Source organism: Colias eurytheme, chromosome 22, assembly GCF_061535395.1.
Source record: "Colias eurytheme isolate Ceu_HAF_F1 chromosome 22, ilColEury1 Martin Lab GWU primary, whole genome shotgun sequence".
Lineage (NCBI taxonomy): Eukaryota > Metazoa > Arthropoda > Insecta > Lepidoptera > Pieridae > Colias > Colias eurytheme.
The window spans coordinates 6390770-6415854 of NC_143001.1; the positions used below are offsets into that span (position 1 = coordinate 6390770).

At 31.9% G+C, this 25085-nt stretch overlaps 1 long non-coding RNA gene across 1 annotated transcript; it reads left to right on the forward strand.

Moving 5' to 3' along the window:
- The first annotated feature begins 2995 nt into the window (after positions 1-2995).
- Positions 2996-24530, forward strand: LOC149898735 (uncharacterized). The gene is made up of 3 exons (XR_016458017.1): positions 2996-3098; positions 17123-17181; positions 24486-24530. It is a non-coding gene; the product is annotated as an uncharacterized LOC149898735 (long non-coding RNA).
- Positions 24531-25085: the final 555 nt, after the last annotated feature.

Consider the following 25085-nt stretch of genomic DNA (forward strand, 5'->3'; position numbering starts at 1 on the left):
TATAACGTTTTTTCAGCGAATTAAAATAGTTCAGAAAATATGGCAGAATGCAGAATACTATACAGGGTGTCCCACTATTGGTATACTAAGCGCGAAGGGACTTGTAGTTTTGCACACACTGATCACGTAAAAAATAATTAAACAACAAAATTACGTTAAAAATTTTTTGCTGAATTTTTCCTGAAAATCCATGTTTTCTTCTCTAGCTTCGCGCAGCCGGCATATACCGCTTCTCTAATGTGAGCATTTTGTCTATGAAAACATAATCTTAAATGATAGCTCACGTACTTGGTGGCAAAGTTGGGCGGGTTGCTTGTTATGGGTATACAGATAGAGTTTTAAGAAGTCATCAATCTGAAAAAAAAACACGTCTGGAATTTTATAAGTATTTTTTACGTACTCAGCGTATGTAAAACTATAACCTCCTTTAAGCTTAGTATACCAACAGTGGGACACCCTGTATACGGAATATCGCTTAATGATAGTTTTTATAGAAAATGCAATCACTGCGCTTAATCTGAAAAACTTTCTTTATAAAAGAGTTTAAACTTTTAATTTTTTATAATAGTAACTAACTTATTTAAACAATTTCATAATTTTAAAAAGAAAGGAAAAGAAAAAGTGTAATCCAGGCTTATATCGAACATAACACACGTATTCAACAGAATTTATTGGAAATTTTAATGTATAAGAGCTTTTTAACGATACTTTTCTCAACGTAACGCTTTAAAGTTTTCTTACTACATATTTTATTTACATGTTAACATGTATAATTGTATAATACTAATAAAACTAAATTGCCTTTATATAAAATAAAATGAAAATCTTTATTATATTTTCAAGTTTTGTTAAAATTGTTAACATATTACATACTAACTTAATTTAAAGAAAACACGGTAAACCACGAATGTAAGAGTTACCTATCTTGGATATACGCCAAACTTGTTGTTAAAATTTAAATTGATTTTATCGCGAATATAGTACAGTTACAATTTCTATTTATAAACAAATTATTTTTTTTGCTCTTTTTGTCATTTCTTAGTACTAATGCTTCAAAAATAACATGGATACTAATAGACTAGAGTAGATAATTTTTGAAACAAAAAAAAATCGCAGTCGGATGAAACCCATTAGAAAAGGAGAGGAATATGATAAAAATAAAAGGAAAAATAAATTACGGTCAATCCGAGTTCGGGAAGTGGGAGGGGGCAGCTTTTAAGAGAGAAAAATGGTCTCTCTCGATTTCCGACAAAACTACAAGTCCTACGGACAAAAGTTCAATGGCAAAGTTGTAGGTAATAAAAGGATCTACAACTTTTGTATTTACAATTTTTTCACATAACCTCAAAATTTAGGTGAAAAATTCAAAAAACCAAGTTTTTGGTTTTTTATTTTTATCTACTTCAAAATTTATTGTTTTTCTACGAAATTTGGTGAAAACTTACTTTATTATGTCCCAAATACACTGTAATTTATTTGATTGAAAATATTTATTTTTTTGCCTTATTTTGAATTAATACCAAAAAAACAACCTAATTTTCAATCGAAAAGTCACCCGTCAAAATATCTGCTTTTTTCAAAAACTTGGGGTGCCTTTTATTCATTGAAATCTCTACTTTCATATGGTGTAAAAAAAAATAAACACCACCATAGTAAATGTTCTCAGGAAATGCATACAAGCAGTGTGAAAATTAGCTTTTACTAAATCAGGCACACTTCTCGAACTACCTGAAATGTTTTTATCGACATCATTTTGCTTTTGAATATCCTGTAAAATATTAAACTTAGAACAGATAACTATTTTTCTTTTGAAATATTACCGAAAAGCCGATACAAGAGAAGATATAGAGTTCGAGAAGTGTGCCTGATTTAGTAAAAGCTCATTATCACACTGTTTGTATGCATTTCCTGAGAACATTTACTATGGTGGTGTTTATTTTTTTTTACAACATATGAAAGTAGAGATTTCAATGAATAAAAGGCACCCCCAGTTTTTGAAAAAAGTAGATATTTTGACGGGTGACTTCTCGATTGAAAATTAGGTTGTTTTTTTGGTATTAATTCAAAATAAGGCGAAAAAATAAATATTTTCAATCAAATAAATTACAGTGTATTTGGGACATAATAAAGTAAGTTTCCACCAAATTTCGTAGAAAAACAATAAATTTTGAAGTAGATAAAAGTAAAAGATCAAAAACTTGGTTTTTTGAATTTTTCACCTAAATTTTGAGGTTATGTGAAAAAATTGTGAATACAAAAGTTGTAGATCTTTTAATTACCTATAACTTTGCCATTGAACTTTTTTCTGTAGGACTTGTAGTTTTGTCGGAAATCGAGAGAAACCATTTTTTTCTCTTAAAAGCTCCCCCCTCCCACTTCCCGAACTCGGATTGACCGTAATTTATTTTTCCTTTTATTTTCATCATGTTCCCCTCTTTTTCTAATGGGTTTCATCCGACTGCGATTTTTTTGTCTTTTCATTATTTTTAAAGGCTTCTACCCCAGTCTATAAGTTTTTATAACCGTACAAAAAATCTATTACCAAACATTAATTTATTTTGAAACAATGTTGGTTTTTTGGCTACATATCCGATAAGGATCCTAAGCTCACACGGATTGAAATTTTCAATTAAACCAAACCTGTATTAAAACGGAATTATCTTTTAACTTACCGAATAACCGTATACAAAACTACGCCATTACGAAAATAACGGCCTCAAAGCAACATTAGGGTTGAACATTTCCCGAATTCAGTATTCCTGATGGTTTTCCTTCCGCTCACAAATTACAACGTCCACATGAGATTGCCCGAATACTGACACCCCTATTATGTTTATGCGATTATAATCCTTATTGTGTTGGCGCACGCTTCAATCTGGATCGTGTTTCCTCTGATTCCATATTGGGAATGAAAATGTTTGGAAAGTCGACTGATATCTCGGGATATGGCTATGTAGGGACTAGGGAATTTCATAATCAGTACGATTCGAGGTGTGGAAGGAGGAGGTCGTGCTTGTCGCTCCTCAAAGTTTGCGCGCGTTTTCGAAATTTGAATTCGGTTTGTGAAATGTTGTTTGTGGTCTTGTGGATTTTAAGAGGTGGGTTTATGTTAATATTTATTGATGGATTATTAATAATGATAGGTAGTATTATTGTAGTAATTTATGAACTGGTTGTTTATTAAATAATATTATTTATTGAATGTGATCATTCATGTAAACTTGAATTTTATAAAATTATATGTAACTTCTTTGTACGGAACAAAAACGCTTGAGTTATTTCCATACATAATATTTCGTAATTATTAATTATTGTTCGATTAAAAATTACATAAATTAAATAACTCTCTATTGTTGTGTGCGTTATAATTAAGCTTAAATATAATTTTATTTCATTACATAACTACACTATGTAAATCGTGTTGGAAAATTATTTAAATTTGGAATGTGTTTCTAGAACATACAACAATAAAGTCCATCTAGTTTTTATCAATACAAATCCGCTGCTTTTAAATAGTTTCTTTGTACTTTTGTTTCTTTTTTTATAGAAATTATAATGTGTATATGAATGACTAGTGAAGATGCAAGGTTTAATTTTTAAGGTTCATAATAATATTACCTATGCTTTAACTTATTTTGAATTTCGAATTCACTTATAAATGAATCTTATCTAGTTAAAAACCATTCTTAACCTTTATTTATATCCTATTAGACTACTTTTATGTTGATTCCCAGGAGTTCGATTTTACCGAACCTTTTATAGGTGACTAGCTCTCCGCCCGCGGCTTCGCCCGCGTTTTCAAAGAAATCCCGTTGCCGTGGGATTTTCGGGATAAAACCTATCCTATGTCCTTTCTCGTGTATCAAAATATCTCTATACCAAATTTCATGCAAATTGATTCAGTAGTTAAGGCGTGATTGAGTAACAGACAGACAGACAGAGTTACTTTCGCATTTATAATAGATACCTACATAATATTAGTATGGATATGTTAAAAGACCCACAGTCCTAGTTGAAAGCTCTTTTATATCTATTGTAAAACACTATTTAAGTAATGTGTTTTTTTCTACTCTTGTCAATGATTACATTTTATTTTAATTAATTTTGCTAAAAGTTGAGAACATCTGACGATAGCGATGATTACCTACACTCAACATTGAGCTGACGATAGCGTTGATTACAATCCAAACATTGAGCTAAACTACTCAGAAGAGCTTTTGAATTATTGTCATAATATAGAAACCAATATTATGCCAACATGCTAGCTGTGCCCCGCGGTTTTATTCGCGAATAAAAACGCATTCAATTCTCATAATAATTAGGTAACTACCTATGTGATATATAATCCATATTAATATTATAAATGCGAAAGTAACTCTGTCTGTCTGTCTGTCTGTTACTCAATCACGCCTAAACTACTGAACCAATTTTCATGAAATTTGGTATGGAGATATTTTGATACCCGAGAAAGGACATAGGCTACTTTTTATCCCGGGAAAATGATGTAATCCCGGAAATCCCACGGGAACGGGAACTATGCGGGTTTTTCTTTGACTGCGCGGGCGAAGCCGCGGGCGGAAACCTAGTCACAGTATAATATAATAATATTGATAGTCTGGCAAGTTTATTTTTTTCCCTTTCAAAGAGTAGATTTGGCGAGATTGCATTCATTTATGCAAACATTACCTAAATTATTTTTAATAGCCTTCATATACCTATAGATCAAATAACAAGACAAAGGTTCCTACTAAGCAGTTGATTCTTTCAATTATAAGTAAAAATATCAAAATATTCTCCTATAAATATTTGCAGAATTATTCAACACAAGCAAAAAGTAATAAACATTCGTTAAAATAATTGTAGTGCTCATTATCACTCGAACACGTGATTAAAGCAAATTAATAGGATTACAGCTATTCATTATTTGCAATGCAATTTCGTTAATTGGCGCCAACTTGTCAAGTGCTTTGATTTTTTATTCCGATTTGATCATATTTATACTTATTATGAAGCTGAAGAGTTCGTTTATTACTGATTCGATTTGAAAAATTCTTTCGGTGTTAGATAGTCCATTTATCGAGGAAGGCTATAGGCTACGTATCATTACGCTAAGACCAATAGAAGCGGAACAATCCGGTTAAAACCGCGAGGCACAGCTAGTTTTGTGATAAAAGTTAATTTTTATACACTTTTGGAAGGAAATTCTTTGGTGTGAATGTGCTGAAGGGATTTGTTGATTGAAAATGTATGAGTGTTGAGGCGAGTAGAGGCAATCACGATAGTATATAGGCCTATGTTTATGATCGGCTGTCATTATATTGGTTTTTTCATAATGGTCGTAATGGCGGCAAACATCGACGATCATTTGTTGGGCCAACGCTGCCCATAATTGTGAAGAGGGCCCAACAGACTAGAAAACCGCAGCACACGTATTTTTCTCGGCCAAGCCACATTCATACATGGCTGATGCCTGATGACTGCTTCACGCAGCAACTGCTTCATGAGTCTGCTGACTCTGTGTGAACCTGGCAATATACAAATATAATAATTATTAATTCATTAATTGTCAATTCAACTGAGAGTCAATTTTAATGGAAAAAACATCACTGTCTATAAGAATTATAAGTCCTTGCTTAAAATAGGATAGATATGGAATACGAAAATTTCTCCTTCTCGAACCTTCCATACAAAAAATAAAACTACATTTTCTTTGACTGTTTAATTTCTCATTGAAAACTCTTAATGAGATGCAATTAATTAATTGAATATGGACAACTGTCCAGTCAACTGACTGTTGACATGTGAAGTGTTTGGTTTATCAATAATTATTAATTTGAATTTATTAATTAGTTATTTTACATAATAGACCAATATCTAGTTTATGTGGGAAATTAAAAAAATAGGGAAACTATGAGCATATTGAATTATGATTTTGCGCTTAAAATACATTTTTTTTAAACTGCATCATATTATTCGTTGTGTAGTTTTAAAGATTCAAACATACACAGGGACTTAGGGACAGAGAAAGTGACTATGTTTTATATTATTACTGAGGAAGGTTGAAGTATATCATTTTTTAGGTTTCAGACTAAGCGAGCGAAGCCTACGGGTGGATAGCTACTTTTGTATATCACTACATAATAATATTATACCTAAAAAATTAAAAAATGATAAAATGATGAAACGTAAACAATGATATACTTCAACCTTCCTCTAAAAAAAACATCAAGATCGATATTACTAGAAGTTTAACTATAGTTTCAAAGATAATAATGTATATTCAATATTGTATAGGGACAGAGAAAGCGACTTTGTTTTATACTACCCAGACCCAAAACAGTAAAAACTTACGACCCATTCAGCCCACTCTTTGAACCTCGTTTAATCCCAAAATTTCACGATATATATAAGCTTTACAGATATAAATTAAACCACCATCTGGAGTCTAATTAGCAGCATAACAAGCACGAAGCGACATCTACCGTCGCGTCGGCAGCAGATAGCTGAAATTTACAATTCAAATTAGGGACTTAAATAACGTAGACCGTCTGGTTGATATTTGATTTAAACAGGTTAATAGTACTATTGGGCCTACTGCTCATTTGCTATTCTATACTATAGAATCTATAGAATTTGATGGATTGGCTATAGCTTGGTATAGATATGGATTAGGAACAAAAACATGGTCATAATGTAAACGGTTTTTGTTTTTTGGTTCAAAGCTGTGTACGGTATTAATTGGGTTGTAGAATTTATATGTATTATTAGATAAGAGCTAGATATAAGGAATTGTTCTGCAATCTGTTACTGTACCAAAATAAAATAAAATAAAATAAAATAAATTAGTGCGTTGCATCAGTTTGTAAGTTTTTGCTACGGTAAAATTGTTGTTTGAATAGAGATAAGTTTAGAAGCTTTTTAAACGACGAGAAAATAATATATTTATTCGTTCACTCTTTATTATAATATATTTGTGTGGGTGAAATAGATTCTCCGAACTTAGGTACTAGCCGACTTGTCCTTTCGTGTGCCTTCGCGACCAACTCGTTCCAAATGTCTTTTTCACATACAACATACCAGAACCAACGCAGGACAACGCGCGCCACTTCACAGAATGTGTGTCTTACACAATGACAAACTAAATGAAATAGATCTGTTTTCATGCTCCCGATATAGTTTCAAATGTACAATAAACCAATTATGTATATGTATAAACCTTCTAATTTTGGGTAAGAACATGCTTAATTAATGCTTTTTCTCTCGATTTAATATTTCAGAAGTCTGTATTAGTTTTAAGTATTTGGTTACCTTGCAACAGATTATTGTACAAGTGAGTTCTTTTTTTTCTTTTACTTTTTCTATTTATGTTCACTGTGAGACGTAGAGGAAACAATTGTTAATGTTTTTATTGATTAAGTCATTAATTTATGTATACCCCTTTAATTGTTTCTGTAAGATCTCCAAATAAATAAATAAATAAATAAATAAAATATAGGTTTAGTGAAACAATTCATCAATAAAATTTTATAAAAAGACGTAATAAACAAGACTGTTCGTTATTTTTTGGTACCCCTAGGAATTTCGTGAAATTTCTGATACCCTCACTTCCTTGCGACATTCGAATACATTTACAAAATTGTTTGCTTGCTTGTTCCGATAACTATGATTTATTATTCTAGTTCTTATCTCGAAAAATCAACGAAGAAAATCAATCGGAATTGTATACCTAATCTGTTTATTTTTCGACCAATATTCAACCAAGTTATGTCTACCGATTTAGACCACGTTACAGGCTAAAAAAATTACTTTTTCACAGTATAATGGGACGTTCATAATAACACAATATATGCAACCAGGTAACAAAGATGAAAATCATCATAAATGGTACATAAAGAGAGGAAATTAGACGTCCGTTTCACTGCGTATTATAAGGGCATAATACGCATTATTGTATGCATTATGCAGCGGCAGAATAGATTTCAGTATAATTTGTATGAAAAACTCGTATGAGAGATCTAGAACAAAAAATGTGCTTATTTTTTGGTTTAGATTACTCATGGTAAATCTGGATGAACGGGTTGTTATGAATTAAATTATTTGTATAACATGTTTTTTTATGTTTATTATTCGCGTAATTTTACAATTGTGAATTGAAAGATGAAAAATAAAAAGTTCAAGGAAAGCAAAGATTATGTACGTACCTACCTATACTAGTTCACTGTCTCAGATTTTTTATACCAAATGTAGGTACAATTGTTATAGAAATACAACACACTATTGTAATGAATATAAGTTCACGCAAACTTTTTTTTCTTACATTCGAAAAGAACGTCAAGCAAAAAATGGAACACATAAAATCTTTCGTACCAGTATCTACCAATACGAAATAATATTCGCAGAATAAATATTCTCAAAGTCCAGTATGCCAAGTTAAACTGTATCATGCAAAGAAAGCTTTGCAAAGAAAAAAGTCTTTGCAAACAAACTTGGGGTAAATTCACAACTTTACCAATGGAGTACTGTACAAAGTTTCCATCATTATCCTTTTATTTAATATCGAATAAAGAGTTATGAAGAAAACGTATTTAACTGATCGTATAGTTATGCGGTTTGGGCTCATATTTTTTATTACCAGATGTGTTTGTCTTCTTTCAAATATAGTTTAATAGTATATTTCTTATTTTGCAATGAACATACCTAACACATATTATAAAGGACAAATACAAAGTATTCCGCCACGGTTGTTTGTGTGTCATATAATAACGAACTAAAAAATCACTGCTTTATTCTGTTTTCACTAAGGTTATCAAGGTTTTATTACGTAATTTGTTAAGACAAAGCAAACAAAGTCACGGGTAGTAATCTAGTTTTGCATTTTGCATATTCACATTCAAATTATATTCAACGTTTTATGAGAAGTGTATTCATTACACGCAATTTATGTAATCTCTTTATAAGTTCAGACTTCAATAAAATTGCGGATTCAACTATTTAAAAAGGCTTAAATTCATATTCTCAAACTTTAAAGTTTTGTGAAACGTTTGAAGCAGTATTTTCCTCTTATTAATTATTCGGAATAACGCCTTTAGGGCGTTAGTACACCGACGCTTTCGCGTGCGGCAGTGAAACAACGAAAAATCTGTCAGTAGTATGGCAGGATTTCGCATATGATATGTCTCACTCTAGCACATAGATAGATGAAATAGTTGCGTCCTTGTCAGTATTGTTTCGCAAGGAACTGCGAAATGGCCATTACACAGACGCATTGCGAAAAAGTTGCGAAAACATTGCTGTGTAGTGTGTACTAACGTTCCGCAGATATTTCGCTACTCAGTAGTTTCGCAGAGATTCGCTGCCGCACGCGAATGCGTAGGCGTACTAACGGCGTAAGTTTACAGTTGAGTCGATATTGAATTCGTTAAATTTGTTTGTTGTTTGAAAACTTAGAAAGACTAGACTAAACTACAATAACAATAATATGATACTCTTTCCAACGACTATATTATTATAACATCAACGAAAGTATTTTTTAAATTTTTGCTTACCTCAAAAACGATTTAATGTGTTGATTGTAATCAAGCCTTACGCATCTTATGCGTTACCTTAAAGTCCGTATAATTCTATTATCATCATCATCTTCAGCCCATATTTGTTCCCACTGCAGGGACACAGTTGATCCACCACGCTGTGTCGAATTGATTCAATATTTTAATTTATGGCAGTACTGCGTTGCCACAATTTTGCCAATGTCCTGTAGTGAATGGGTTTGTTCACGTTCAAAAAGTTCAAATTAGCTCCAACAGTTTCAAATCAAGCGCAGATAATATCTACAAAAAACAACACAATATATATATTATCCAACACCAAGTTAATATATGAATTAGTATAGACAAAATATACTATAGATAGGAGAAATCTGTGTCGAATTGACAGATGACAATGATATTTGTCAATCAAATGTCAATGTCATCTGTCAAATGTTATAGTTCTTGGTCCTGTAAGTTTCCATACAATGTTCAAGCAGTAGTGATGTTGATAATTAATTAACAGATAATTAAAAACCAATTTAATTTTGCACCCTATGTAGTTATTTTTTTAACTTCTAACTTTATTTAGTACTAGCTGTGCCCCGCTGTTTCAACCGCATTGCTCCGCTCCTGTTGGTCTTAGGGTGATTATATTATGTATAGCCTATAGCCTTCCTCGATAAATGGGGCTATCTAACACCCAATTTTCAAGAATTTCAAGCATTTTCCAAATCGAACCAGTAGTTTCAGAGATTAGCGAGTTCAAACAAACAAACTCATCAGCTTTATAATATTAATATAGATTAGTACAGATGAAGTCCAAAACTCTAACAATGTGTAAAATTGAATGGAAAATATACTTTGCTGAAAACGCGCTAATTATCCGTTTGCACAATAAACAAAAACTTTTAAAACCAATGCACACAAAAACTATGCAGCAATGACACCCTATAAAGAACAAAATAAACAATCCCTTGAAAGTTAAAAACAGTAAGTTTGTAAAGACCCTTTGTTAAAAAACAAACTTTTGTATTATCCCCCGTATATTTGCGTTGAAGTTGCCTAATTAGGAAACTTTGTATCACATATTCCCTCTGAATATTTTACTTTATTAACCACGGATCGATATATACAGAGTACTAGCTTTCCGCCCGCGGCTTCGCCCATGTTTTCAAAGAAAATCCCGAAAACCCCTATGCCGTGGAATTTCCAGGATAGAACCTGTCCTATGTGTTAATCCAAGTTACCCTCTATATGTGTGCTTAATTTCATTGTAATCAGTTGAGTAGTATTTGCGTGACAGAGTAACAAACATACACACCTACACATACACATACTCATACATCCACCCTCCTAAACTTTCACATAATATAAGTAGGATAGGATAAAATGCGAGAAACTTTCTAGTTATAAAAAGGATTATGAAGTTAGACGTAGTGTTACAAACAGTCTTTTTTGCAATGTGTCTTTCTACTTCATTAGTTTAATCTAAGCAGATTTATATGATAAAGGGGATAATAGCTCGGAATTAATTTATTGTACAGTTAGAGAAGCGGCTTTTTACCCGTAGTCTGTCTTAGCGAGATGATATATATGTATATCTGTTGATGATCTCTCTAACACCGAAATAATTTTTCAAATCGGACCAGTAGTTCCTAAGATTAGCGCGTTCAAACAAACAAACTCTTCAGCTTAATAATATTGGTATAGATTAAACAAACTGTCCAAGTATCTTGCCCTTTCGATGAACACCTTACATTCTTGACAAAACCAACAAAATTCTAACATAATCCAGCGATGACTGAAGAAAATTTCACCATATTACTGACAGTAATTAATTCCGCTTCCTTACAAAGTCCTACTATTATATATTTACCGGTAAAAGATTCGCTAAAGCAAAGCTTTTTCAAAGGAAAATCAACGCTTTGTCTAAAATATTTCAGACATTTAAAAAACCATCAAAGGGAATAAGTTCAACCGCTCAGATATTTTAAATTTTTCATAAAATTTCCACGTTTCTTTGTTAAATTATTATTTGAGCGTGAATTATGGAATTGTTTGTTTGCTTTTTTAATATACACTATTATTATACTACCATTGAAGTAGTGGCTTAAAATTTTCGTGAGAATTTTTATGAAATCTAAGTAGATGCTTAAACCAGTGGCGTGCCTAGGGTATAAGGACTGGGCAAGCCCAAATTTTTCAAAGCGTTTGATGGGTACCCTTTTCATGAATAAGATACCTACCTAGGTATACTGTGTAATTATGTTCGTTATAAAACTTAAAAAAAACGTGAACATATTACCTACATACCGAATCAAATCTTTTAAACACGCGCGCCCTCAAACAGTTGAGTCAAACGTTTATCATTAAAAATTAAAATCGATAAATTATATAAAACTGTATGACATTATATTATTAATAAAATTGTAAGTACAGATTATTTATATTCTAATTCAAAACGCCAATCTTTCTGAAGGAAAGATTTTATAACATCGGAATTATAGAAAGTAACTAGATGTTTGTTTTAGAATTCAATTAAGTACCTAACAGCTACTTTTCTATGGCAATTATTGATACCTAATACAGAAAGGCGTTCTTGGCCAAATAAATACTTACCTATACGTATTTCTTAATACATAATTAATACGTATTATTCGACCAAGCCAACTAGACGCTCGGGTGGAATGCGGCCTCCCCGCCCGCTTACCGCCTCAGGTACCGCGTTCGCCTTAGTACGGTTCGCAGCATCGACGCATTCGTACGTTTCGCATCGCTAGTTATTTCTGTACTTTTTATTATTAATCGTTAAAGCTTGTTGTTGACTGTTAAGTTTTTCGTTGTTATTTGTTTAAGTTTTTGCTGTGTTGTTATTCATAGACAGCCCTCGAAATGGGGAAAAATAAGACTATTCATAGCGGAGAGCGAACAGTGATATTATTAATATTTTTTTTTTGCTATCTGTACCCGAGACATGGGCGGGTGACGTCACAGTTGAAAAGGGTCTAGTTGGCTTGGTCACGTAGTACCTATGAATACGATTTAACGATGAGAAAGCACGCTCCGTGGAAGAACTACTACCTATTTACTAGCAGGAATCGTAACTAACAAAATATGTATGTGCAAATTTCAACAGCTGGGGAAAGGCTTCTTCTAAGTAATTCTCATTCATGAAATCGTTCGTAAACATTACAATTAAAATTTCGTATAAGTGACTTACTAGTTTCGGTAATGCACAAATCGGGAGTTGGTTTTGATGAAGAAATTAATTGTTTTTCAGTAAAGTTTAATGATTTTACCTTTCCCCCGCTGAGTACAAAGAAAACCACCACAATTTACAACACAATCTGCTGTCGCGACACTTATTTTACCACAAAATTCGAAAAACTTAACCTAAATTACACCGGTATAATCACCCGCTCAAACAAACTATAATTTAACAATAATATTCACGACGTTCGTTCGCGCAATCGTAACTATCTTCACACTGTTAAAAAGCCGGGCCTTTTTTCCCTTAGAAATTGCTATAGAGTTCTATAGAGATCTACTCCGACGAAATTTCATACGTTAGAAGAGATGAGCGCAAAGCCCGGTAAAAGCCCACGCGTGCAAGCGAGACACCGCACTATTTATAATCCATCGAATTTAGGTTGTAACGTCCAAATAAAAGGTACGACCTTATTCCGATAGCAAGAAGGATGAAATTAAAAGTTTACTCGAATTCGTCATTGTTTTATGCTAGGCGTATTATACATATTATATTATAAATTATAATATTATTGTAGGTGAGTTTTCATTGAATTCGGAGTTGCTCATTGCGCGCGAATATTCAAACGTGAATATAGGTATTTTCCTGTCTCTTAGCGAATTTCTAAGGCAAGCCGGGCTTTTCGGCTTGTATGAACGTACCGCCACTGGCTTAAACCTAATTCAGATTGCAAATTAAAATATTTTGAGTAATCAACTGTGAATAATTTGAAATAGGGTTAACTACTTGAATTTTTTTACCTTTTAAATAAACTTAATAAAGGCAGGTTAATAAATAAATAGATGAAACAGTCAATGAAGGTGTACTACAGCTGTCTACTATACTGTATATTAACTCAATGCATCCATACTAATATTATAAAAGCGAAAGTAACTCTGTCTGTCTGTCTGTTACTCAATCACGCCTTAACTACTGAACCAATTTGCATGAAATTTGGTATAGAGATATTTTGATATCCGAGAAAGGACATAGGCTACTTTATATCCCGGGAAATAGGATAGGTTTTATCCCGGAAATCCCACGGGAACGGGAACTATGCGGGTTTTTCTTTGACTGCGCGGGCGAAGCTGCGGGTGGAAAGCTAGTACACAATATATTATTATATACCTACACTCTTGTTCGTATTTCTTGGTATTCATTGATCAAATTGTATGTATACAAATGTATAATGTTACGTAGTTTTATATGAACACTAACTCACCGCCCGTGACTTCGCTCACGTTATTACGTGGTAAACATAATATTTACAGATATATCTTTTCAATATAGTTCTTTTTTTTTTGACAAAAAAGTAGGTAATCCTTTCTATAAGTTTAAGTAATTATCTATCTCTGATCCAAATTTCATAAAAACCAGTTCAGTGGTTTAAGCGTAAAAGCGTGACAAACAGACATTACTTTCACATTCAAAAATGAAACACAAGAAATTACAATGATAGTGTTGTTTGTGATATTTAAAAAGAAACTTCAGCATCTCATAAAAAATGAACGTAGAAAATGTTATTTTTATTATCATATAAGTAAAAATTGTAACTGTATTTTGTAAAACCTTTTAAGAGTCTACGAAGGTTGAATCTATCGTAAGAGTAGTTCTTGGAAATAAATATGTATATTTTATGATTCTTATGTAGGAAAAATGTTTCCAAGTTAAAAGGGTTTTCTCAACGTCTTCTTTTATAGTTTATTTTGAAAAATGTATAGAAAATGCATGTATATTGTACGTGGGCATATTATCTAAAGTTACGAATATTAAGCTATTGCATAGCTTCTATCGCGGGCCTTGAGCACGGGGACCGAATCGAGAAATTCCGTAACGAAAAAACCTCACGCTCCCCACTCCGAGAGACACGGAGGTGTGGCTTGAAGGCATGCTATGCAATAGCTTTACCGCGGCAGTCCCCGAGTGCCACACGTCTTTTTATGGTTAACTAGCTTCCGCCTGCGTGGTGTTTCGATAAAAGGTAGCCTATAATATTGTTCAATCTCAGGGTCTAAAGATTGTTTGTGCCAAATTTCATCAAAATGACAGATAGACAGGGTTACTTTCGCATTTATAATATTAGAAGTAGGGATTAGATGATTGTATCGTAAATTAACTTAAAACTCGTATAGTTACGTTGTAAGATATAATAATATCTATTAGGTACATAAATTTGGTAAACTAGCTCTACAGGCAAACCTTGTTTAAACAGTTCCCTTACTTATAGTAGTGTGAAGTTATAGTAAAGCCCATTTACCCGACTACGGCAAAGCAAAAGGAGGGTTATGATTTTGACAGGCTATGTATGTATGTTCATCTGTTCCCTCGTAACTTCTAAACTACTTATCAGAATTCGACAAATGACATATCATTAGAAGCGTCTTAATTGTCCGCTGCTTATAGTCTATATGGGGTTTCACAAAATCTAATGTGGCGCCCTCTAGCGGACAAAACATACAGAGTAGAAAAATAAAGTTAAGATAAATATGCCGTGTTTGGTATCATTTGAAAGCGCTTTACTTGTACATTTTGTTTCAGACATAAAGAATATACACTAATAATTCATAACCCCTCGTTTTCACCAAAGTATAATACATGTATTTTACAAATTTGATGCAATGGTTTCGTTTCTCATAGACATGTGTAAAACATGTTGTATTCAAAATTTGATACATGTAGGATAACTTATATGAAACTTGTTGGTTGAAAACTTCTAGTTGCCTACATGTTTATGATCTCTTGTTTTTGTTGTAGCAATACTTGTAGAATTCGAGACAAATTCAGTCGTACCTACTTTTATAATTTCTATTAATAAAAAAAACTTTTGTGAGATGTATGTATGTTGAAAACTTTATCCAACAAACATGGATAAAGTTTAAAACTTGTTTGTTACTAGTATTATACAGAAATTGCAATAAAATAAACAGTACTTATCTAAACCACGACTGTATTTTGTAGGTGAGAACGCTATCAATGGATCAGACAAGTTCTAACATGTCACAGACTTCAGTGTAAACGCAAATGTGTTTTATACTTGTATAAATACTTGATGGCTACAAAGTGTGAACGAAAGAATGTTTGAGACAGTCTCAATACATGTACAAAACAAATAATTATGTTTTGAAAAGTATTCTACAAGTTTTGTATCAAACTAGTATTTAACTTGTTTCTTGGTGAAAACGAGGGGTAATAATTGGTCAAGTTGTATATGAAGAGTTTGATTACAAATACATTTATGAATTAGTATAATATGTATATGTCGATGTAAATTATTCTTCATTCTATACGGATTTTATTATATTTTATCTATTCATTTTATTGTTCTTTTACTAATTCAACTACATATTTACATACACATACCTGTGCACATACACTGAAAAACTAGGCCGAAATCTTACAACACTATTTACGACGGTTGTTAAAAGCAAAACATAAGAAAACTTGACAGTTTTGTTTCAAAAAGGGACGGAACATGAAAACCTCTGTAGAGACTTAGCGATGTAAGAGCCACTCTGAGGCTTAAGTCGTTTTTTATATGTTTGTTTACTTTAAGCCTTAAGACCCTCTAAAGCCCTTTGACGGATTACCGGCTATTTTAAGATGAATAAAGTTGAAAATCTCTTATTTCAATGGGTATCAGATTGTAAGAGGTTTATTTTTTTTATTTTAACGTGTTGTAAAGCTGCGAATGTATCGAGAAAATGATTACAGATTTCGTACAGTATTTTCGAGGTTCTAGGTTCGATGCTCGATGGTAATATATAAAGAAAATGTAAGTGTTAATATTATTGTGACGGGAAAGTTAATACACATAAACAAAATCAAGAAAACAAATTACAATTCATCAAATGTACCTATGCAGAATTCTGTGATATTGAAAATGGATGAAGTATAGCTTATTTTATTTAAAAATAAGCTATAATTCAAAATAGACGTCAAAAATCAAAAGCATCTTATAACAATCTATACTAATATTATAAAGCTGAAGAGTTTGTTTGAATGCGCTAATATCAGGAACTACTGGTCCGATTTGAAAAATTCTTTCGGTGTTATATAGCTCATTTATCGAGGAAGGATATAAGGCTTCACGCTATAGTAATATTATCATCACGCTAAGACCAACAGGAGCGGAGCAATGCGGGTGAAACCGCGGAGCACAGCTAGTGTTATATATACAGGGACAGATACGGGACTTTACTATACCTAAAAGAAAAGTATCAATAATGTGTGCTTTCTTTAATCTTATTTTTGTAACCTTTATGTATATTTTGTTTCTTGCACAATAAAGTGTTAAATAAATAAATAAATATCCAAAATAAATGTAAATAATAATATTATTTTGTTACAGAATAAGCATGGCGCTCGGGATTCTCCTTATATTGACTTCGCTATCAATATTAAATGCTAGTAAGTTGTTTCCAGTGTTTTAACATAAATACTCCATTTTGTATAAGTATTTTAGCTTTTGTTCTGTCTATTGAATTATTATTGAGCACTTATCGAATGAAAGACGAAAATAGAAAGGTTAAATGAAATATAAATTAGATTTCATTCAATACGATTAGAGTGATAAATTATGGATTGATTGAATTATTTTGGAATTGGTGTGAATGATCAGTATGAATATTGAATAGACATAAAAGGTGGTACCTACTAGGCGAGTTTCACAAGATATTTATTTATAATATACTAGCTTCCGCCCACGACTTTGTACGTGCATTCCCGTTTTTCCCCGTTCCCGCAAGAATTTCGGGAAATCCTTTCTTAGCGGATGCCTACGTCCTAACATCTACCTGCATGCCAAATTTCAGCCCGATACGTCCAGTGGTTTGGGCTGTGCGTTGATAGATCACTATATCAGTCACCTTTGAGTTTTATGTACATATATAGACTTACAGTGCTATATCCTATCCTGCTTCCTTCCTCTAATATTGTAAATGCGAAAGTTTGTGAGAATGGATGTATATGTGTGTTATTGTATGTATGTTTTAAAAATTAAACAGTTACATTCATATAATTTTATAAAGAATAGAAAAAATTCGATCACGAGGCGGGACTCGAACCCGCATCCTTTCGCGCCATTCCGGGGCGGATGCCTGACTAGGGTCACGTCACTCACGAGTGGCTGAGTTGGTCAGGCATCCGCCCCGGAATGGCGCGAAAGGATGCGGGTTCGAGTCCCGCCTCGTGATCGAATTTTTTCTATTCTTTATAAATTTATATTTATAAAGCATTTGAATGCCATAAAACCAAAAATATAAATTCAGTTACATTCAGTAAATAAATAACAAAAAGCACACACATACGAACTTACAAACATTATTTTGCTACGAAAACCTAAATGCTATAAAGGTTCCACGATGAAATCTGTATTTAAAAACTAGTTTACCGATTTTGGAATTTTTTTCACAATAAACAGTTACGTTATTCCTGTGTAACATACGATATATTTTTATTTTAAATGATCGATATAATGCAAATGCTTTGAAACTTGACAACCACAAAAGTACTATGATTATCACCAGAAAGTCAAAGGGTAGTAGGTTCATGTTAATTACATCCCCTTACATACAATTAAACACGGTACATTAAATTCTGGGACAGAAGTTTATAATTAAAGTAATAATATTATCGTTAACTTACCCATAATAAGGCTTCCTTATAAACCTTGAAACGTTATTAGCAAATTGGTTTCAAATCGATTTCCGAGTCCGCCCCGGCTTCGCCCGTGGTACATATTTACGTATTCTCTACATAAAAACCATCCTCGTACTTCAAGGAATATAATAAAAAAAGAATTATCGAAATCGGTTCAGCCGTTCTCGAGTTATGCGCTTACCAACACATTTTGCGATTCATTTTTATATATAAAAGAAGATTATGAAAGGAGCAATTGTGTCTTCTATAGGAAATAATTGACAACATATTATATTTTTGTATAAAACCCTAATAATAGTTAATATCAAACTATATGTATAACATAATATTATGTGAAATGCATCCGCCCTATAACTCGCAGGCTATTTTTATAAAAAGAATATAAAACGCAAAAAGAGTAATGTCATAAGTTTGTGTCTGCATAATGTAATTATACGTACAATAACATCATAGCTACTAAAGGTTTTTTTTAACTTTAGTTACACACAGTTTAGTTGTTATAATACACTTAGATATAATCACTATAATATTATACAAATAAAATAAATAAATAAATATCCAGTAATTAATCAATATTTTCTATACTTACAACACTTAAACAAGTGATTCATGATCCCTAGTGGTATATTTGTAATTATTTTATCACTGTTATTATAATCTTTCTCAATATATCTGTAGGTACTTTATGATGATAGTTACAGGCACGAAATACTTCACTGCATATAAAATTCAAATTCCACAACTTCTAATTAGATAAATCATAAATCCAAACAAACCCAGAGAAAACAGCCATATTCCAAACATAAATATGTATAATAAAACAGTTGGCATGTTATGACGTCACTGCACCGAAAGTTGTAATTACGCAACCAAATTAATTTGGGATTAAGTTTGAGCGCCAATTTGCTGAGTTTCCGTTTTGTTTTCAATATTTCGTTTTATTGTGAGTGTCAATTTATTTTAAGTGCCTCGTTTGTTCAGTGGTAGCCTTAAATTTAACGCTACGTGAACTTTACCGTGACGTCTAAAAGTATTAATAATGGACGGAGTTCAGAAGGCACTATGGAAACTATGGACGTCTTATTTGCACTGTGGGAAAGGGATAGCGCTAGATGGCTTGTAAAGCTCTCTTTTTCCCACACTGGAATGAGTACTGCATATCAAGGAAATAAGATTGAAATCTTGAAATAGGGATGGATAGTAAAGTTGTCATGTTGTAAAACGCTACCGTTGGTCCATGTCTGACAATCTGCGTTTGGCCAGCGTGGTGGATAAAACCACCTAAACCCTCGTAGAAGGCTATTTCCCTACATTGGAAAAAACGAGCTCATGAACTCATAATACATTTATACAAAATACATATTTTGAAATTAGAACCTGCGCCATGTTGTGACGTCATAGCTGTCAAATCGTCTATATTAGGTACCAATGTATGGTTCATTAACACTCGAGAAAAACAGTTAATAAATAAGGCAAATAATTCACTAAAAAAAACTATGTACTTAAATATTTTTGTTGGTATAAAGGTAGATACTAAACTTATTTTCCAATATTTCACAGATTTTTCAAATTATTATAACTTCCTAGATCTAGTAAAAACAATTACATTTGGAAAATAGGAAAATTGCGTTTTTTCACTTAACCGCGAGTTCGTAGAAAATAATAAAAGTGAATATTAAAAAATAAAATTATAGAGCCTTTCTTCTTGGAAAATTCTTAATAAATTGGTTTTGATGTTCCTAGCAAAGCAAGTGAATATACGGACTTATATTTCTCAAGGAAGATTTCTAGGGTTTATACGCGATTTAAAGCGATTTTGTTTAGTGTAGCAAATAATATAAAATTACCTTATTATTGTAGAATCGATGAATAACATGGATTTTTTTAAATTTGATTTGAAATCACATAAAAACTACTGAATCGATTACGCTTGAATTTTGTAGATAGATAGGTAGGTATACAAGTCTATGACAAAGTATCAAATGTCAAAAAATATACAAATACAAAAAATGCCAATAAAACGAATATTCACAGGAGTCAGGACATATCGATGAATAGATATAGAGTATAAAAAGTATATGTAGGTAATAATATTACTATGTAATTTCACACAAATGAATGCATGATAACAGCTATTATACAAATAAATACAATTGTTCAACTTGTTATCTGTGTTATGAGTTATCATATTAAAAAGAGGTCTTATAAAACTGTTAAGCAAAATATTTTATTACTTTACCAGGCAAGCACAGCAGTTGAAAATAGATCTAAACTTAAAATTAATAAAAGTGTACTTAACAAAGAAAACAATACTATAATATAATATTATTTGTACCATAATTATCTTTGTAGCGCTAAAAATATTTCAGCTTTGTTTAACGAAACTCGGAGACGCATCGGTCTGTATAAATTTTAATGAGTCCTCCGTTTTTTAGGGTTCCGTGGTTCATTATAAATATCCTTTTGACATAAAATAGTGATATGGAAATTTCATTCTGCAGTAGCTAACGCAACATAAAATGACCTGTTTTTTCGCGAAGTTTTATTACTACCTAGCTAACTTAACAGACGTTGTCCTGTCTGTGAAGCTAACGATTTTCATTTTTTTTTTCTATTTTTAGCGTAAAATTCTTAAGTCTTCAAATTAAAGATTTGAACGGATTTTAAACGCGATTTATTCATTATATTATTATCCTGTCATTCCGCACACTTTGCAGCGAGTGGTCACGGAGAGACTGAATCGCTAAATTTTTAAATCTCTTTTTATTAAAAGCATTACCTGACAAATTTATTAGCAAAATCAGAGCTGATCACGCGTTATGTTGCGATCAATTTCTATTTTTATACAGATATAATAATAAAGCCTTCAATCAAACCCACTCAACTGTCGGCATGGTTACTAATCATTACATAACGCGGTTGCAAATAGCTTCTATTTATTTTATATATTATCTGTTAATAGAATATTGAAAAGCCAGATATTTACGTATAACAAAACATAGGTTTCAATTGTTTTAGATTACTTTATACAACTTGTTGTGTATCTTATATATAAAATTCTCGTGTCACAATGTTAGTCTGCTGCTGTCTGCATACTCCTCCGAAACGGGTGGACCGATTCTCATGAAATTTTCTGTGCATATCGGGTAAGTCTGAGAATCGGCCAACATCTATTTTTCATATGTACCACGGGCGAAGCCGGGGCGGACCGCTAGTAGTAATATAAATGTTTCATTTTGTGGTTCTAAACAACTAATTATAAGAAGAAAGATATTTTTTTTTGTTTGTTACATTTAACCTAAATACTAGGTACGAGACCGATTTCAAAAATTATTTGATCATTAGAATAATCAATTCAATCAATAATTCTTGTTTTTATTTTTTTTTGTAAATAAATAATAAATAAATAATCTACCACGGAACCCACAACGCAATAAAACTCCTCGATCTTACCCATCTTTTTAATTTTATTTCAACTCTATCTCGAGTCAGTTATTCCAAAAGAAATATGTTTATTTTACTGTGTCGTAACAATTCTTATTTGATTGTTACTTTATATTTAATTATGTTTCATGCTGCTGTTGTAAAAATGTTGAATTATGCATTGTATCAGTAGGAATGTTTTGTATAAGACACTTGAAATATTATAGTGAATTTTATAGTTACCTAAGATTGTTTAGTTTTTCAATATTTGATACGATTAAGGGCCGATTTTTCAATGCTTGGATAAAACTTATCCGTCCAATAAAGTATTACACGATAATATTAAAATGTCACGTAAACTGTCAAATACGGGCAATTAGAATAAGTTTTTAAAATGGTAGTTTTATACATTATTCGACGAATAAGTTTTATCCAAGCATTGAAAAATCGGCCCTTAATGAAAGGTATACATTCTTAACTGATGTTGATCACTTTCCATCAACTAGAAGCGTTAGCCCACACACGAAAAAATCCATTAATTAGTTTTAGAATGATTTTTTTTCACACATTTCGTATTTTTACCTCTCTTCCCGTGGTTGCCTAGCAGAGATCAGTGCATAATGAAAAGGCCGCCCTTTTTGCTTTTATTTTTATATCTTATTTTTACCTTAATGTACCTACGTGTACAATAAACTGTGCGATAAATAAATATACTTTTTAAACTCCATACTGTTTGCTATTTGTACCAATCATATTAAGAATGACTCTTACCATCTCAAACAAAAACATACCAACACCAACTAGAATATTCCATATCAAAATGTCAGATTCAGGTACACAGCTAGGGACAAAAATATGGCCGCATTTTCGTCTGTCCGGCTCATGCATTTTAATTAGCGCATCTAGTAACAGCCCACAGCTGAAATTCAGCTATTTTTTCACGAATACTATTATGCAATCGAGGTTTGAACAAACCAACGTTTCGTCATATACGATGACAGGTTTGAAAAATGTTTAGGTATAGGATTTTTATATTTAACTGGTTTAAATTTGTGATTTCAATTCATTAAAAATCTTTGAGTAATATTAGACACTACTGTGCTCCGCGGTTCTACCCGCAGTGCTTCGCTCCTGTTGGTCTTAGCGAGATGATATATATATATATATATATATATATATAGCCTATAGCCTTCCTCGATAAATGGGCTATTTAACACCGAAAGAATTTTTCAAATCGGTCCAGTAGTTCCCAAGATTAGCGCGTTCAAAAAAACAAACTCTTCAGCTTTATAATATTAGTATAGATATTAGTACACATTTTCGCACCGCACATTTTCCTTGCTCAGCTTTGGTGGAAACCCCTACCCATTTTCACAGCACAGCCCCCCTAGACAAGTGGCTTTCTATTAGCGTAAAGTTCAATAGAATAGATTATGAATGTATGAGATTGACGTTTGATTACGACGACGACGACGATTGATTACGTCAATCTCATACATTAATAATCTATTCTATTGAACTTTACGCTAATAGAAAGCCACTTGTCTAGGGGGGCAGCTCTAGCTGTCTACATACTCGCACTTTAGTCGTGGAAAAGCATCCCTATAAACGCAAAGCTCAGCTTATGCCTCACGGACTGTATTATATTAGTAGATTCAATTAAAATTTTCATATTATAATTTGCAATATCCTAACCTTAACCTAATGCTGAGGCTTCGCTTCTCATCTAACTATGTTATAAGTAGGTCACCTGTTTGGTTAAGTGTTCTAATAAATAGGTTATTTAATATACTAGCTTTTAGATGTGGTTTCCTTGCGAACAATGTTATTTCGCGGTAGTGGTTGTCCATAATATTAAATTGAATATTATACATATAAACGTTTTTTTATCAACCGACTTAAACAAAATGAGGAGGTACGACTGTAGGTACATTTTTAACCGACTTCAAAAAAAAGGAGGAGGTTATCAATTCGGCCGGTATGTTTTTTTTTTTTTTTTTATGTATGTACACCGATTACTCCGAGGATTTTGAATCGATTTACGTGATTCTTTTTTTGTTCGATGCGGGATGGTGTCGAATTGGTCCCATAAAAATTTTATTCGGATAGACCCAGTAGTTTTTATTTTATGAGCATTTTTGTCTGTATTTGTAAATGTTGCAAGTAACTACAAGTTTGAAGTCGGTTGTTTTTAACGCAGTTATCACTTGTTAATCACAATTCGACTGTATAACTTTTTGGGTTTGTTACTTCAGAACGTACGACTGGATGATCCGATTTTGATGATTCTTTTTTTTTTGTTTGAAAGCTGCTGCCTTTCCCATGAGTCATTTAATTTTTTCTGATCATTTGAAGGCGGTTAAATTTTTTTTTAATACATTTTTTGAATCTATGTTTCATAATGATGATACAAAATCTTTTATGTGCCAACTACCCACATTATTTTAATAAAATTGATACATTTACCCAGGTTATATTGTTGCAGCGAATAAAGTGATTTCAAATCCACATTTCCATACAATTTGTTTATTCTATTATAATGTCCTATAATATAATATTCTTCCTCCATAAAATATTAACGTTATTTTTCATATTCGAACTATCAACTAACATGCTATATTTCTTTTCAGATGCTCTAGCGAATTCGGATAGGATTGTTATGCATGGAAATGCGCTGAAAACGTAAGTTGAAATTTGAACTATATTACCATAAATTTAAGGTTTATTTTGGGTATTTCAGAACTATATTTCACCTAGTTCTCTTTTGTAAAAGGATTTAAATAGTAATGAAGATTTATATTAAAGGTGTAGGTAAGTTATACGAGGTTGGGATACGTTGGTCCGTTTTCATGTTTTTATCAAATCAAATCAAATATATGTTTATTTGCTTTACGATTAAAGTCTAAAAAACTTCAAACATTATTGTAAAAAACAATCGAAAGGAAATATGAATTCACGTAATGGGATAAATTATATTAAGAAACGGTAAAGGAAATAAAATTACACACCATTTATTTTTCGATTAAATAATAAATAATAATTATTATTTTTATTACAATCTTTAAAATGTAAATTAACATCATATTTTATTTTATATGTCATTTCAACTCACAATAAAATGTTCCTTTTTCAATATCTATGTAGCATTTTATAACAGGTACTTACGTGTGAAATTCATACCTATAATAATTACTTTATTCAACTAAGCTTGTATATTATAAAAATATCAC